We start from the raw sequence: 15401 nt of genomic DNA on the forward strand, positions 1-15401 counted from the left end.
AGATAAAGGGTTTAGTCATGGGCAAGAAACAATACAATCAAGAGTCTGCTCTGAATCAACAAAATGCAGCAGTTGTCCTTTGGCAACTCCAAATAATGTAAGTCAGGCACAGCTGGATTGACAGCCCCATCAGAATTGGGTGAACCAAGTTCATGCGGTTCCACATACCGCATAGCCATCCAATTTCTAGTCGTTGGAGATTCAAAGGTTTCCTAGTCCAGTTTATCTCAAAAGGATGGGTGTTCATAGAAGATTGGTTAAAATTGCCATCTGTAGCAGCAGGAGGTAAGGACATCCCTCCGACTGAAGTAGGATGTAAGGGTGAGGTGACTGAAGGAGCAGTTTGTTTAATGTTTCCAGCAGGAGGGAATCTATATTATATAGATAAGAACCCTTTATGACTTCAGCCCAACAGTACAGGCCTATAATATGTGAATTATGTAATAATTTTAATTATTATTATTTATATTTAATAATTTCAATTCACAGTAATACAAATACAGGAATTAAAGTCTTCCGACATCTCTGCATGCTTTAGATTACAAAACAGAATAGTTTGAATGAAGAATAGTTCATGACTTGGAAGACTGAATCACATAACAACTATTTCCCCCCCCCTTAGGCAGATACCCAAACCTTTATCAGCTTAGCAAATTACAGATATTTGAACAAAGTTTGGCACTGCTAAACAGTTGTGATGCCTGTGATAAAGGACTGATTGGCACCTACAGATAAGTACACTTTAAGCCCTCAGATGCAATGAGCTTTCCACTGATGGAAATAATTATAGATTTTGACAATTCAATTTTAAGTATTTATTGCAAGCAAATCAGATTCAATACTTTCAAGACTTGGATAACAGCAAGCCAGTGTCCATCTAAAACAGAAATCCCTGTCAGTTTGTATAGAGGGGCTGTTGCATCCCTTTTGCTATCATGTGCCTTTCCCCTATTAAACATAAGATTAACAAAGACCTTTTTGTGTAAGTCAAAGCATACACAGTTACATTTAGAGAAACATTTTGAAGAAAGAATCTAGGCTTAATATGAGTTTAGAAATAAAATGTTTCTAAGCAACTACTGTCAATAAAGGATAGTAACAATATATATTGCTTAAACAGCATTAAAAACATCTTTAGGACTATGGGAAATGTAATTTTACAGCTTGTATTATTATTAGTAGTAGTAGTAGTAGTAGTAGTAGCAGCAGCAGCAGCAGCAGCAGCAGCAGCAGCAGCAGCTTTCTTACCCACCTTTCACCATAAGGTCCCAGGGTGAGTTACAATAATTTAAAAATACAGTATTAGAACCAGCTAAAACAGATTACAATCAAAAGGAAAGGGTGAATCTTAAAATATGCATCTCAAGTGTCAAAGGCCAGGGTAAAGAGCTGAGTCTTCAGCATACGATGAAAACTACATAATGGTGCCAGACACACATCTGTAGGGAAAGCATTCCACAGTTTATGGGCTATCACAGAGAATTCCCACTCCCAGGCCACCACCCCCTGAATGCCCCCCTCTGCTGATCTGAAGACACGTGCGGCTCTGTAGAGAAGGATGACATCTTTCAGATATGGGCCCTAAGTCAGTTAAGGCATTAAACACTTATGTGAGCACCTTTAACTGCACCTGGAAATAAACTGGCAACCAATTCCTCCGGCGCGAAAATCCCCATAAAATCTCAAACACACATACTCTTTCCTGTTCCATACACATTTATGACATACATATCCATTTGAACTCAGAGAAACTCTGCATAATTTCTGTCAACCTACTGTTGTCTGGCCAATAATGTCTCTACTCCACTTAGCCAATTCTAATCCAAAAACATAGCTATGGCAAGGAGGTTTCTTCCATGCACGTCTGGGCAGAAAAACCATGTGAAATTTGAGTATTAGTAGCAGTACCGCCCCTAGGCACCGGGATGCGGGGCAGTTGCCCCAGGCCCCACACTTTGGGGGGGCCCGCACTTGGCGATCTGCGCAGTGGAGTACCAAGGGGGCGGGGGAGCAGGCCGCCCCCGGTGCAAACAATAAAGGGGTGCTGCCGCCAGAGGAGAAGGAGGTGGCGGCAGCAGCCGCTCGACGGGGATGTGCTCGCTGCCGCCTGTCCCACTCCTGCCACCGCCGCCACAGTCAGCCTTGGCCGGGCAGCACCAGCGCTCAGGCACCTGCTGGAGGTCCAGGGGCACTATGCTGCAGCTGCTGTAGCGTGGTGGGAGCAGTGACCTGGGAAGGAGCGTGCGCACCGCAGCGGGCTGCAAGTGAATAGGCGGCTCGCTGCAAGACAGCGCCCTCCCTCCGGGGGGCAAGCTGAGAGGGTGTAGTTCATCTGCAAATGGAGCCCAGCAGGGCAAGGAGGCTCCTGGCAGCGGGCACCAAGCAAGCCCAGCGTTGGATGGTGGCGTGACGGCCAGGCCCAAGAATCAGCGACAGAGCAGGCAAGCTAAAGCCTGTATCTAAAACAGCCCCCAACAGACACCCAACCTGCAGATAATGTACAAAAAAAAATCACAATTGTTGTTTTAAATCAAAGTGAAAAATAAGACAGCTGGATTTTTTTTTAAAAAAAAGCTGAACTCTTATTAGGTGTTCTGCACAGAAGCACCATTGGAAGACATTCATATCTGCAAATCCCAAAGTCATAAAATTGCAAAATGGTTTAGTAAGTACATAATTTCTTCCAAAGAAAATGGTAAATCTCCAATTGGTCTCCAGATGTGGGTTTATCACTTCCCTGTCCAATTCACAGAGTGGTTTTAAAAGCTATATTCTTTTTTAAAAAATGGACAAAGTACATATTATACAGTTGCTTTACTAGCTTTTTATATAACTCCTAATAAATGAACGAACTCCTCTTTAAATCTTTTTTATTAGTCTGTTAAGGAATGCATTCAATTTATCCTTTCTTTGTTTTCTTTTGGGGTATGCACTGTATGTGTATTCTTTACTTTGACACAATCCCTCATCTTACTTCTGTCTCATAGGTGGGCCACAATATGTTACTAAGGTCACAGGGCATGGCCTGGAATAGTGCGGAGCTGAATCCTGACCCCTACTTTTATAAATGACTTTGCTCTCTCAATATGAGGCCGTTTTTTTTTTCTGTCTCATTTGCAAAAGGAAGAAATTTGCTGAAGAGTTAAGGAGGGGTTGGGATGATGCTTACCATGGGGTTGCCAGTAGGGATGTGGGAGGAATTTGATTCTGTTTGCATTTAAAGGCGAACCTACCTGATTCACACTTTCTAAGACAATACACATTGAGGTTACACCCTGCAAAACTAAAAGAGGCTTTCTCTAGCTTAAAAAGTCCTCAAAGTCTATTTAAAACACACACACACACACACACACACACATATATCCTTGGAATAGCATAGTGCAGTGTTTCCCAAACTTTCAACTTGTGCGTACGCCTTTTGAGACATTGATTTTACCAGCATACCCAACTTTCACAAAAATAATTGGGAGAGGGGTAAGGTATTATAACACATTTGTAATTCCTATAGTTTTATATAATAATAAATAATAATAAATTTAATTTCTGTGTCGCCTATCTGGCCAATGGCCACTCTAGGCGACGTACAAAATCATTAAAATACAATTAATAAAATACAGTGATACAATATAAAACAGTGTAAAATCAATAAATCTGCAACAACAGTATTAAAAGAGGGCAGGAGGCATTACAGTTATAGCAGTTAACCCTCCCCATAATAAACATTTTAATAATAGAAATAATATTTATATAACAAAAATATATATTCAAAAATATAGAAATAATTCATATACTAATAATTAAAATAACTATTATTCAAACAAAAAAAACATTCTGGAAATAAAGAGTAATACTTTTTTGGTATTAAAATTGTCAATACAAAACAACTGTTTAATGGGAGGGATGGAACTGCTTGTGACCAGATATTAGTGCGGCAATATCTGGTTCGATATTTGTGATCTTAAGACGAAGATAGGGCTCCACATCAATAATTTGGTTTCGTTTTTTTGTTTTGATGTTCACAAGCGCAGAGAATCCTACCTCACACAAATACGATGTGTGGAAGGTGAGAAGATACTTAGCAGCTTTATTTGACAGAGCTGAATATTCAGAACTAATGCTTAACCAAAATGAAGTCAGTTCTTTTTGTTCAAATTTTGCTTTCAGGAAACCATCTGAAGTCAGCTCCAAGAACTGTTCTTGTTCTGCATTTGAGAGATTATTTGGCAATGTATGAACACTGGTGAGGAAAGGATTTCTTATTCACTCAAAACTACGGTCTGGTTCAGGAAACTACTTTAGAAGATCTTTCTGTAAACTTTCCAAGTGTTCTTTCATAGTTTGCAATACATAACTATCAAGTTCGTTAGTCGAGTTTGTTACTAAGTCATGAAGACATGGAAGGGAATAAAATTCATTAAGACTGAGACGTTTATGCCATAGCTTCAATTTTAAGATCATCGTGCTCACTTTGTCTTGAACCTGGAAGATGGATATGAGTTTTCCTTGCAAGGAGAGATTAAGGTTATTTAAATGAGCAAAGATATCTTCAATGTGTGCTAATTTACATAACCAGTTCCAGTCATGTATACGGTCCCGCAGGTTACAAGTTTCATCCAAGAAAACTTGAAGTTCTTCTCGTAGCTCAAACAGGCGATTTAGGACTTTTCCCCGCGAAAGCCAACACACTTCAGTATGAAATAGGAGTTGTGTGTAGTCACTACCCATTTCATCATAAAGCAAAGAAAAAAGCCGAGCATTCAGAGGGCGACCTTTCACGAAATTGATAATTTGAACAGCATCATCAAGCACTTGCTTCAGATCTGTGTGCATGTTCTTGGTGGCAAGCTCTTCTCTGTGTATGCAACAGTGAGTCGATTTTGCTTCTGGTGCAACAGCTTGAATACGTGCCACAACTCCTTTCTTAGAACCAATCATGGCTCTCGCACCATCCGTGCTTATTCCAACACAGAAACTCCAATCCAAGTCATTGTCTTTCATAAAGTCATTAATAACTTTAAAAATATTATCTCCAGTTGTTCGGGTTGGTATAGGTTGGCAGAATATCATCATGAACTTCATTATCCTGCTCGTATCTGACAAAACACAAAAGATTCGCTAAATTCACAATATCGGTGGATTCATCTGCCTGAAGTGCATAGTAGCGACTCTGTCTAACTCGTGACAAAAATTGCTGCTGTACATTTTTGGCCATATCTGTGATTCTACGATGAATTGTATTATTTGAGAGAGGAACAATATCTATTGCTTTGCTTGCCTTGTCTCCAATCATTACTTGCGCCATTACTTTTGCTGCAGGTTTAACTAATGTCTCACCAATTGCTTCAGGAGCTCCAGATTTTGCTATTAAATAAGCCACTCTGTATGAAGCTTCCATAGCATTTAAATTTCTACCTCCAGTCATAGTGTTCATTGTTTTTTGAGATTTTTGAAGATCTGTGTGCCTATTTTCAAATAATTCTATAGGTTTGTCCTGGTATTCTTTATGATTACTTTCAAAATGGCACAAATATCTTTGTGGCGCCATCTGTCTGTTTGTAGAAGCGTTTTTTGGTGGCCAAAGTCATTGCGAGGGAGTCCGAGTCTTATGAGAAACTGGAGGGGTGCACGAAAAGACAAGGAATGCATTGAGAGCGAAAGAGACTACGCATTGAATAACATTGGGATAAACCACTGTTATTATATTGATCTTCCCTCACATGATTGTGTGAGAAACTGGAGAAATAACAAGAACTGTATTTTCTCTTAAAAGAACACACGCACACATTTTTTGCCACTAAAACCCAATGATAAAGTACAAAAAAAACATTCGGCCACATACCCCTTGAAACCCTTTCACGTACCACCAGGGATACACGTACCACACTTTGGGAAACACTGGCATAGTGGATCATCAGAGTGCACGGACTGATGGTGTGTGCAGACAATAATAGTATCCAGCCAATATCAATGCAAATTTAGGCCAGTTTATACCCGGAGTGACCTGGTAGCTATTTCTGTGGTTCTTCCTCATATCTGGGTGATGTCATGGTGGGTTTTATCTATTGTTAGCCCTATTCATTGAAAATAATCAGCATGACTACATGTGGCCCATTGGTTCTATCTTGAATATACCTTAATTGTCTAACAACCATGAGTGTCTCTGTTGTGATCACTATATTTTGTGAAGAACAGGTCTAGATAAATTTGGAGGGTGAAATTTTTCAGTCTAGTAAAGGGATTTTTTTGGGGGGGATGCCCCTTGAATCCTTGCCATTTCACACCTCCCCATCTGTTCACTGCCCATCTCAACAGATTGTACTTGGGCACAGTCTATCTTAAGAAAAGGTTTTTCTAGTTGGCTACATGGTCAAGCCAATCAAGGGTCATGACACCAGTGTAACCAATCAGACTTGGTTACATGAAGGCCTATTTTTTTCTTGAAATATCTTCTCCCAAGTGTGGGCTTTGGACTATCTCCCTTCTTCTTTCCTCCCAGACACGTATGTAGCAGAATAAAGTGGCTAGTTCTTAAGCAAATAAAAAACCACCGGGCAGCTTCATTCCTTCAAAGGATAGATAGTGTATGTTGTTGCCACCTCCCCCCCCCGGCCGGGGCTAACTGGGGCGAATGTCTTCCACCATTTCGCGCTCCTTGGGAATTTGTAGGTCAGACTTCTGAATATGCAAAACAGTCGGCTTTTTCCCTCCCAGGAATGGTCTTGAAATGATACTGTTTTGTAAGCTGTTCATAGCTGTCTCCGTTACATTGAAAGAATGTGTGGGGGGCAACTATGCTTTTGCCCCGGGCCCTGCACATGCTAAGGGCGGGCCTGATTAGTAGGACTGCCAGCTTTTTAACCCTAGTTGTACATGTTTCCCCTCTCTCCTATTGTGAGAACAATTCCAGGACTAAGGGACAGCATGTTCAGAGCTGTTTCCCTGATGGCCACATCCACACAGCATAATCCTGGAAGCTTAGACCAAAGAATACCACTGGACACATTGAGTCTCTTTGTACAATCATTTTTTTTTTACTCATACCATTTCTGTTTCATTGAAGGGAATGAGGGAGAGGTCTTAAAATTATTATTTTTTAAAATATGTTTTCCAATTCTGCAGCAGCTCGCCCTCATTAAAAAGCTGATGAATTAATAGAATAATTAATTATACTGATAGGGAAGAGGGGAGTGGCTTTATTTAAAGGCACACTGGGACATGTATTTCTTTTTGGCTAAAAATGGATATTGTAAGTCTGGCAACTTGTTGATATAGATGATGATGGAAATGGTGCTTACAACTTGATTTAACCCAGCATTATTTATTCTGTAAGTGTATTGATTACTGTTACCAGTTTGGTATGGGGAGACAGTGACTGAGTGCAGAATAATAATATTGTGGTAATTGTAAGATGTCCTCTTTACACAATTCATTTTATTTAGGAACAAACTGTAACACATAGTAGGCATAAGAAAAGTCCACCAGAAATCTCTCTCTTCAACTGCCTGAGGGCCCAGGGTTCTGACTTTTCTGTAAAACCTGGAATGGAACTGCTCTAGGCTCTGGCTGGATTCCCTCAACATTACATTATTACTGTCTGTTGGTGCTAGAGCCAATTGCTTCTGTTTTTTTTCTTGGCATTTTGGAAAAAAGAACAGCCATGGATCCATGCAGGATGTAGCCGACTGGCAAAGAACAGTTGATATTTCACACTGAAGTTACTATTGTGGAATCACCTTATTAAATACAAACAGAGATCCCTTGTTGGGGATGTAGGTGCACTCTGTGCATACTCATGCCATTTATTTCCGAGGCTCGTAATTCTTGATCATCTTGTCCCCTGCACAATTTAAGTCTCTTAGTCTCTGGCATGCTTTGACTGGGTAACACAACTGAACAGAGCCTTACCCTTCTACTTTTTAAATGAAGAAACAAACAATCTGGAAGCCTAATTTAAAAATCTTCTCTGCCACAGGCTCATTGTATTGGGTACATTACTCCAATACATTTTCTTTTTTTTCAATTAATTTTTATTCAAATTTTCAAAACCAAAACAATACAAAAAGAAAAAAAAACACAAATCAATAACTAATACAATAAAAAAAGAAAAAAAAGAAAAATATTGACTTCCGATTTGTCATAGTTCAGCTATAAATCTATAATATATAACAAACCTATCTCTTAATAGATTATAAAATCACCTTCCTCCAGCGGTTATCTTAATTGGTTTCAAATCTCATTAACATCATATCATTTTAATCTTCCACAAAAAGTCAAAGAGAAGTTTCCAATCCTTGAAATATATGTCAATCAATTCTTTTTTTTCTAAATAAACATGTCAATTAATCCAACTCATCAAGTCTACTAAGTCCAGTAATTTCAAATTGCTCTTCTGTCTTTATCCGTATTAGGTCCATCTTCCATCTTCCATCTCCACGCATCCAAAAATCTTGCTGTCATAGTCATATAATAAAAGTCTGATAGGAATTTCCTCCATCACAGATATTTTCTTGCCATCAAATCCGAACGTATCACTGAAGTATTGCTGCAAAGCCGCATCTCTGTTCCTCTTTTCCACATGATACACTAGTACATCTCTTGAAGATTTTTCCATTGACACAAAACAGGGATTAATTCTGTTAACTTTCTCCATTTCAAGTTTCATCAAATCCTTCCAGTCCAGGAATTTTTTTGAACCGATAATATCTTTATCTCCAATCTCTTCAATTCCTTCAGGGACAGCGCTGAGTTCCAAACTGTAATATTTGTCCCCAGGATCCGTCATGGCCAGGAAATCCAAATCTTTTTTCATGTCCATATTTAATCCAATCTCCAAAGTTTGAACCTTGCCTTTAATTTCTCTTTCATCTTTTTTTGGTTTTCCAGATCTATCTTTATTCTCCTTTCTCATAGAATCCTGAATGTCTTTCAGCTCCTGTCTCATTTCATGAAATTCAATTTTCCATGCTTGTCTATTATTTCTCAGTTCTTGTTTTATTGACTTAATCTCATTCATTATTTTCTGATACATGTCTAAAGATAAAATCCCTTCTTGTACATCCATGATCTTCTTAATTGTCATTCTTAAAGCCAAAGGAACAAAACTCCTTCAATTTTCAATGTCCCAAGCAAAGAGCAGTTTATTTCTTTATCCAGTTACAAAGGAGTTAATCTTTCCAACCAACTGACGTCACACGCTAGACAGCCCTTATCTCTTATATGCCCAGAAGTGCAAAAACAGCTTTAGTTCACAGCGTCCAAATAACTAGTAGCAGAGAGAATGAGCAGATTCGTCAAAAAAAAAAAAAGTAGATCAGGAAAAATAGTCCCATACATATATTACACAAAAACCTTATAAATCAAAAAGATTCCAATCAGAAATCCCTCATCCATTGTAATCTTTAAAATGCTATTTTCCATATCAGCTTTTTGCAATAAAAGAAAGATAGGCTATTTTTATTTTCTTCCCCCTTAGTTCCGTGAGTAAAGAAGGAAAGTCTTAACTCACCTAGGTTATCTAAATTGCTGTTACTTTGACAAATCTCTTTAGCTGTATAGATAAGAAAAAGATAAGCATAGACAGGAGGCTTGCCTGTTTGTCCGTTGTTCTTTAAAGAAAAAAAAAAGGGTCACTTATTCAGCTGAGCTAGCATAGAAATCCTCACTCCGTCTGGGCAGCTGGAAGCCTTTCTTTCGCAGACAATTCTGACGAATTCCAGACTCCAACTATCACGACAAAGCTATGTGGGAAATCTCACGTTTCTTCCTTATCCGGAAGAAATTATCCCCAGTCAGAAACGACCCTTCTGACTGAATTAAAAGCTGAAAAAGTTTCATCTAAGACGGGAGCCCGTCTCAGAGCTGCACAGGCGGAGGGATCCTCCTGGGAAAGTCACTCCAATACATTTTCAAATAAAGGGGTAGCCAACCAGCCATGGGTAACAGCAGAAACAAACCAATAGCCCAATAGCATTTTAAAGCTAGCAAATGTATTATTAAATAAGCTTTCACGGGTTACTTATAATGGTGCATCTGGTGAAGAGGACTCAAGCCCAAGACTGTTTATTCCATAATAAATTTGTTACTCTTGAAGGTGCTAATAATGTTCTTTTTCTTTTTTGTTAAAATTGCCCTGTGACCTACTTTACAAGGCTGTTGTGAGGATAAAAACAATATAAAACACTTTGGCAAACTTAACATGCTATTTAAAAAAGCAGGATTGTGCAGAGGATGGTTCAGATGAGAACTCAGTGTGCAGAGCCTATATGTAGTACAGCAGTATCGACTGCACCCTGCCTGCACACTCTACCAAGGCAAGCTGAGGGCCAATCTTTGTAGGCCTGAATATCCTGGCAGTGTCCCAGATTTGTTTTTCTTTGATTGTTAGGTTGGGCTTTTTTCATGATCCTAAACCTATCCCCCTACCCCAAGTCAAAACTGAGGACAGGCAGGCTAGGGTCTTTTTATTTTGTTTATTCCTTATTTATCAATACTGTTTATAACTATTCCACTTGCCCTCCAAGGACCTCAAGGTGGAATTTATGGGTCTCCTTTCCCCTATGTTACCCTAACAACCCTGTGAGGTATGTTAGGTTGAGAGACAGTGACTGACCCAAGTCACACATTGAGTTTCATGGCTGATTTTAACCCTGGTCTCCAGATCCTAGTCCACTTAATATCTATCCACTTTATTCCAAATTCTGGAAAAAGAGATGTGGAAGTGAATAAGCTGAAGGATGTGCATAATCTTTTCCCATAGGTCTAGAAATTTATGGTGTCATATTAACAGTCCTGTGTGGCACCTTTAAGATTAACCACTTCCGGCTGCAATTCTGTACATACTTATTAGAGAGCAATCCCCATGGAATTCAGTTACTGTAGATACATCTGAGTGATGTACAGTTATTGTGGCATGAACACACATTAGAAATTGTGACAGCAGGGCCCCCTTCTGAAGCAAACTAAGACACATTTCAGTCTAGTTATGAGTTAAATATTTGTAAAATGTTTTGTAAACTGCGGCGGTGTAACAGCAGCTCTCCCTCTAGCCTCGCATGAGACTTCTAACTCTTCTCAAGCTTTAATGAGTAAGTTTACTCTGTTTCTCCGCCTTAACTTGAGCTCTAAGTCTCAACATTTTAGCTGCTGAACTGTGTATAAGTGGGCTGTCTTCCGAAGTCTAAACACCTTTTTATCAGCTGCCACTGTTACAAGCCTTTTGAATAACTTTTGAGAGTTTTTTCTTTTGACCCGTCATACATTTTATACTTCATACGTTATCTTTTTAGCTGCAGACAGAACGTAACTAAAGGGATTTCCAAACATTATCTGCCGAAACTTAGGAGAAAACTTACTGCCTAAATTAAAATGGCAGTGACGAGAAGCCAAAGGAAAATATTAGGAGCCCCTTTACAACCCAGGGATACGAAAATAAAGCAAACAAAACAAAACTACAAGAAAAAGAAAAAAATCAAAGCCAAACCTCGAACTCCAATATCGATGCATCCATATTCTCAATCTGACATCCAATGCTCACAGCAATTCTTCCCAAATTTAAAGGGACAACAACATATTACTCAGTTCTTTGCCTCTTTAAAACCTGAGAATTCATCAAAGAACATTTCTCCTGAACCCACAGTGAACCACGATTGGTGCATCTCACACTTCTCTTTTAAAGTCCCTGCTGACTACAATAAAAACGCTTCAACTCCTCTAACTCTCGCTGAAGAAATCGCTATAGCGGAATCTTCGGCCGGAAAAAATTACGCCCCTCTGGACGAATTCAGCTGTCCCTACAACGCACCTCTGGACACTCAAATAGCTGACTTTAAGCATCTTATGCAGAAATCGGCGGAACCTCTGTTACGTGCTATTGATAATCTGCCCCTGAACATGACGCTGAAATCTCTACACATCTTGGCGAAGCCTGCAAGTCATGACATGTCGAAGACGGATTCCTTACCCGGGGAGGCAGAAAACCTTTTGCCCCCCAACCCAACCGGTGCAGCTGAACTTTTAAATGAATTCATCCCTACTCTGGCTAGGCTGCCTCTTTATGATTGCCCTCGACTTGGATTCTATTAATTCATCTTTATTTGAATCTAACCGTTTGCTATCCCTGTTGGCCAAAACCTCTCCTAATCAGGAACATGTCCCTCCAGATGCTCATTTGCTCTCTCTCTCTCTCTACTTCTCAGTCAGATTGTAAACAAGTGACTCCAGGAAACAACAAGCGTGGCGCAAAATCTAAGAAACTCAAACGAAGACATCACATTCCGCAGCCACCTAAGAAAAAAAAATCCAGCAATGTGAAGAATTACAAACATCTACCTGGCAGAAAAATTAACTTTAATAAGTTATTTACTCTTTTGGAGCAAAGTGCAACTACAAAGCCTATAGGGAAAATAAATAAAAAATTTCCTATGGCAAAAACCTCAGAACCTACTCACTGCACCAATGCGCCATGGAACAATCCCGTGAGTACGTCTAACGCTGATACTTCCTCTCCACAACAATGCAACGATTTGCTTCCAGAAAATTGTTCATTACCTTCAGTCGCCTTCGACCCATCATCATCTTTTCAGAAGAAGGCAAACTTTTTTTATTGAACTCCCCCAAGATCCATGGGCTGAAGTCCTTTCAAGACCCAAAAGAGATCTTACAAATAAGACTGACCATTGGAATTTAGTTCTGGATCCTCTACAGCTAATATTTGAAAACTTTCCAAAACCTCCAGGATTACTCCCCCAACCTGCACGAATTCATCAATTCTGTAACCTATTCAGATCAAAATTGCCTCTATCAATAACAGATATATTTAATGTTAAATACCTATTTTTCAATGGCCATAAAGCACGTGCCTTAGTTCGCTTTTCTTCTTGTGATATACCTCGTAAATTTCTCTCTATTAGACCATCACTAGCTGATTTAGGAATAACTATCCATAGATATTTTGAAAACAAAGCATCCCCAGAACCTCTAATTATCACCAGACTCCCCCCCCTTTCACACCCTAATTACTTGCAGATACACGACCCTCTTATCACTTTTGTCCCTGCCTCCTCTTCGCTGGTACCTAGTTCTAATGGTATGCCGCCACCAAGCTCACCTCTTTTGCCGCCGGCATCTCCTAATTTGTTTACCGAAGAAGAGTTACTACTTATTGAAACCTTTAACTCTTTGCCGGCCCCAAATCAGAATGAGATATTGGAGCGCCTTGAACAACTGAAACTCCATCTTATTAAGCTCAAGAAAAGAGATTTAACCCATAAGCTCACAGAGAGCCTCAAATCTCCTGTTACTAAGGATACATTTAGGAAAACCTCAGATCCTGTACAAGTAGCTAACACCAGTGATATAGGCGTTCCAATGTCAAATTTGGAAAATATCCCCTTGACTGACCAGGCCTCCTATCAGAAAACCGCTGAGGCCATGTTGGAAAAAGATTTCCCAGCCCCAAATATGGCACACTCTAGTTGTGAAAACTTTTTCTCTTATCAATTGGCTAAGCGTGCCAAAATTGATTCCTCTGGGTTCTGGACAAAAATGCGTTTTTTGGCTCCAGACGAAAGGGGGTCTTTTGAGGCCCTACCCCCTTTGAACCCCCGAAATACTCCTATTCCTAACAACTCTTCGGCCCCAACTGCGAATATTCCTGAATCACAAGCACAACTTCTTTTGCAACCATCAACCCTGAATGGCTGTATAGTACAGTCTTCTCTTTTTAATGAGATCACTTCTATATGACCCATTTCTTTCCTATCCTGGAATGTCAGCGGATGGAAAATAAACACCAAGACACCGACTTTATAGAATTCCTAAATAACTTTATGATCATCTGCCTCCAGGAAACTTGGGCCACCAACACAGACAAAATGACCTTACCAGGTTATGTACCCTATTCAAACCCGGCGATCAAGCATTCCAGGATCGGTCGACCCAGTGGTGGCCTTACTATCTTTGCCTCCTCTGCCTTGGCAGCGGTAATTACCCAGCTTCCGTTAACACTTCCAAGCTTTATGCAGGCCCTAAGGCTACAGGGACTATGGAATGATCCTGTGATCTGTATCAATATCTATTTACCCCCCTCATATCACCTATTCAATCAATGGGATAGGCTAGATGAGGCCCTCTCCTATATAGAGACACGGTTCCCAAATGATAAAATTCTCCTATGTGGAGACCTCAATGCCAGAATAGGTAACACCTGGCCGTTCAATACTAATACTTCCAATCAGGATCCTTTTATTCACACCCTGGTTCCACATAAGCTTCTTCAAGACTCAAAATCGAATAAACAAGGCCCTCTCCTAATAGAACTCGCTTCAGCACACCTGTTGGAAATTTTAAAAGGCTCTATATATGATCTATCCATGGGCTCATTTACTTTCCGGACATCACGCGGTGCAAGTTTGATTGATTACATTTTGGTCTCTCAGACGCTGCTGAAGCACATTATAGATTTTAATGTTAATCCCAGGCCTGAGAGTGACCATTTTCCTCTCTTACTTAGAATTAAGGCTCCCATGACCAGACTCTACTACCCCTCTCTCATGGAGCCAGTGGATATTGAAAAAAGAGTCTATTGGACAGATAGGAGGCATGCATCTCTTGCACTCCTATTTCAGAGTAAAACATTCCAACTAATCCGCCAGGAGGTCTTGAATGAAACCCAAGACCCCATATCGGCATTTCAAACAGTCCTATCCCTACTTAGGCCTCTTATGACCCATAAAAGCAATGGCTACCAAAAAAAACCTCACTTGCGCGCCTGGTTTGATCAAGAATGCAGAGACGCAAAAAAAAATCTCAAGAAACTTCTACACTTGTCTCTTAAGTTCCCATTCCCTCAATCCCTTTTTGCTTTTAAATCAAATAAGACCTTTTATAGATCCCTCCTGCGGGGAAAAAAATAAGCTTTTGCCGATTCTCGCTGGCAGCTATTAACAAAGATGATTACTGAAAACCAAGAACATCAGTTCTGGTCTTTAGTAAAGTCGGGACTTGGCCTCAGCAACACCTCCAACCAGGTTTTGATCTCGACTTCAACTTGGTATTCTCATTTTCTACACCTCTATTCCTCAATTTTGTCTCCCCGTAGCATTTTACCCACGTCGGATATTACGAATATGCCGCCATGGCCCCCAGTTTCACCTCAAGAAACTAAACTTCTGATTGATTCACTTAAAAATGGAAAATCCCCAGGAGAGGATTTCCTTTTACCAGAAGCTATTAAACAATTTTCCGACTGGTGGGCCCCTTTTCTGGCCCGCCTATTCACCAGAATAAATGACTCTGGCACCATCCCCGACGGTTGGAGATGTAACATAATCATTCCCATTTATAAAAAGGGTGACTCTTCCAACCCTGCTAATTTCCGGCCAATCAGCCTGTTGAACGTTGTA

At 40.0% G+C, this 15401-nt stretch overlaps 1 protein-coding gene and 1 pseudogene across 3 annotated transcripts in view; both read right to left on the minus strand.

Moving 5' to 3' along the window:
- The window catches only part of ATP9B (ATPase phospholipid transporting 9B (putative)), a 298695-nt gene that overhangs the window by 247148 nt on the left and 36146 nt on the right, over positions 1 to 15401 (minus strand). The window lies entirely within an intron of this gene.
- Positions 4291 to 5545, minus strand: LOC133375582 (zinc finger BED domain-containing protein 5-like; annotated as a pseudogene).

This window comes from Rhineura floridana, chromosome 1 (genome assembly GCF_030035675.1).
Source record: "Rhineura floridana isolate rRhiFlo1 chromosome 1, rRhiFlo1.hap2, whole genome shotgun sequence".
Taxonomy (NCBI): domain Eukaryota; kingdom Metazoa; phylum Chordata; class Lepidosauria; order Squamata; family Rhineuridae; genus Rhineura; species Rhineura floridana.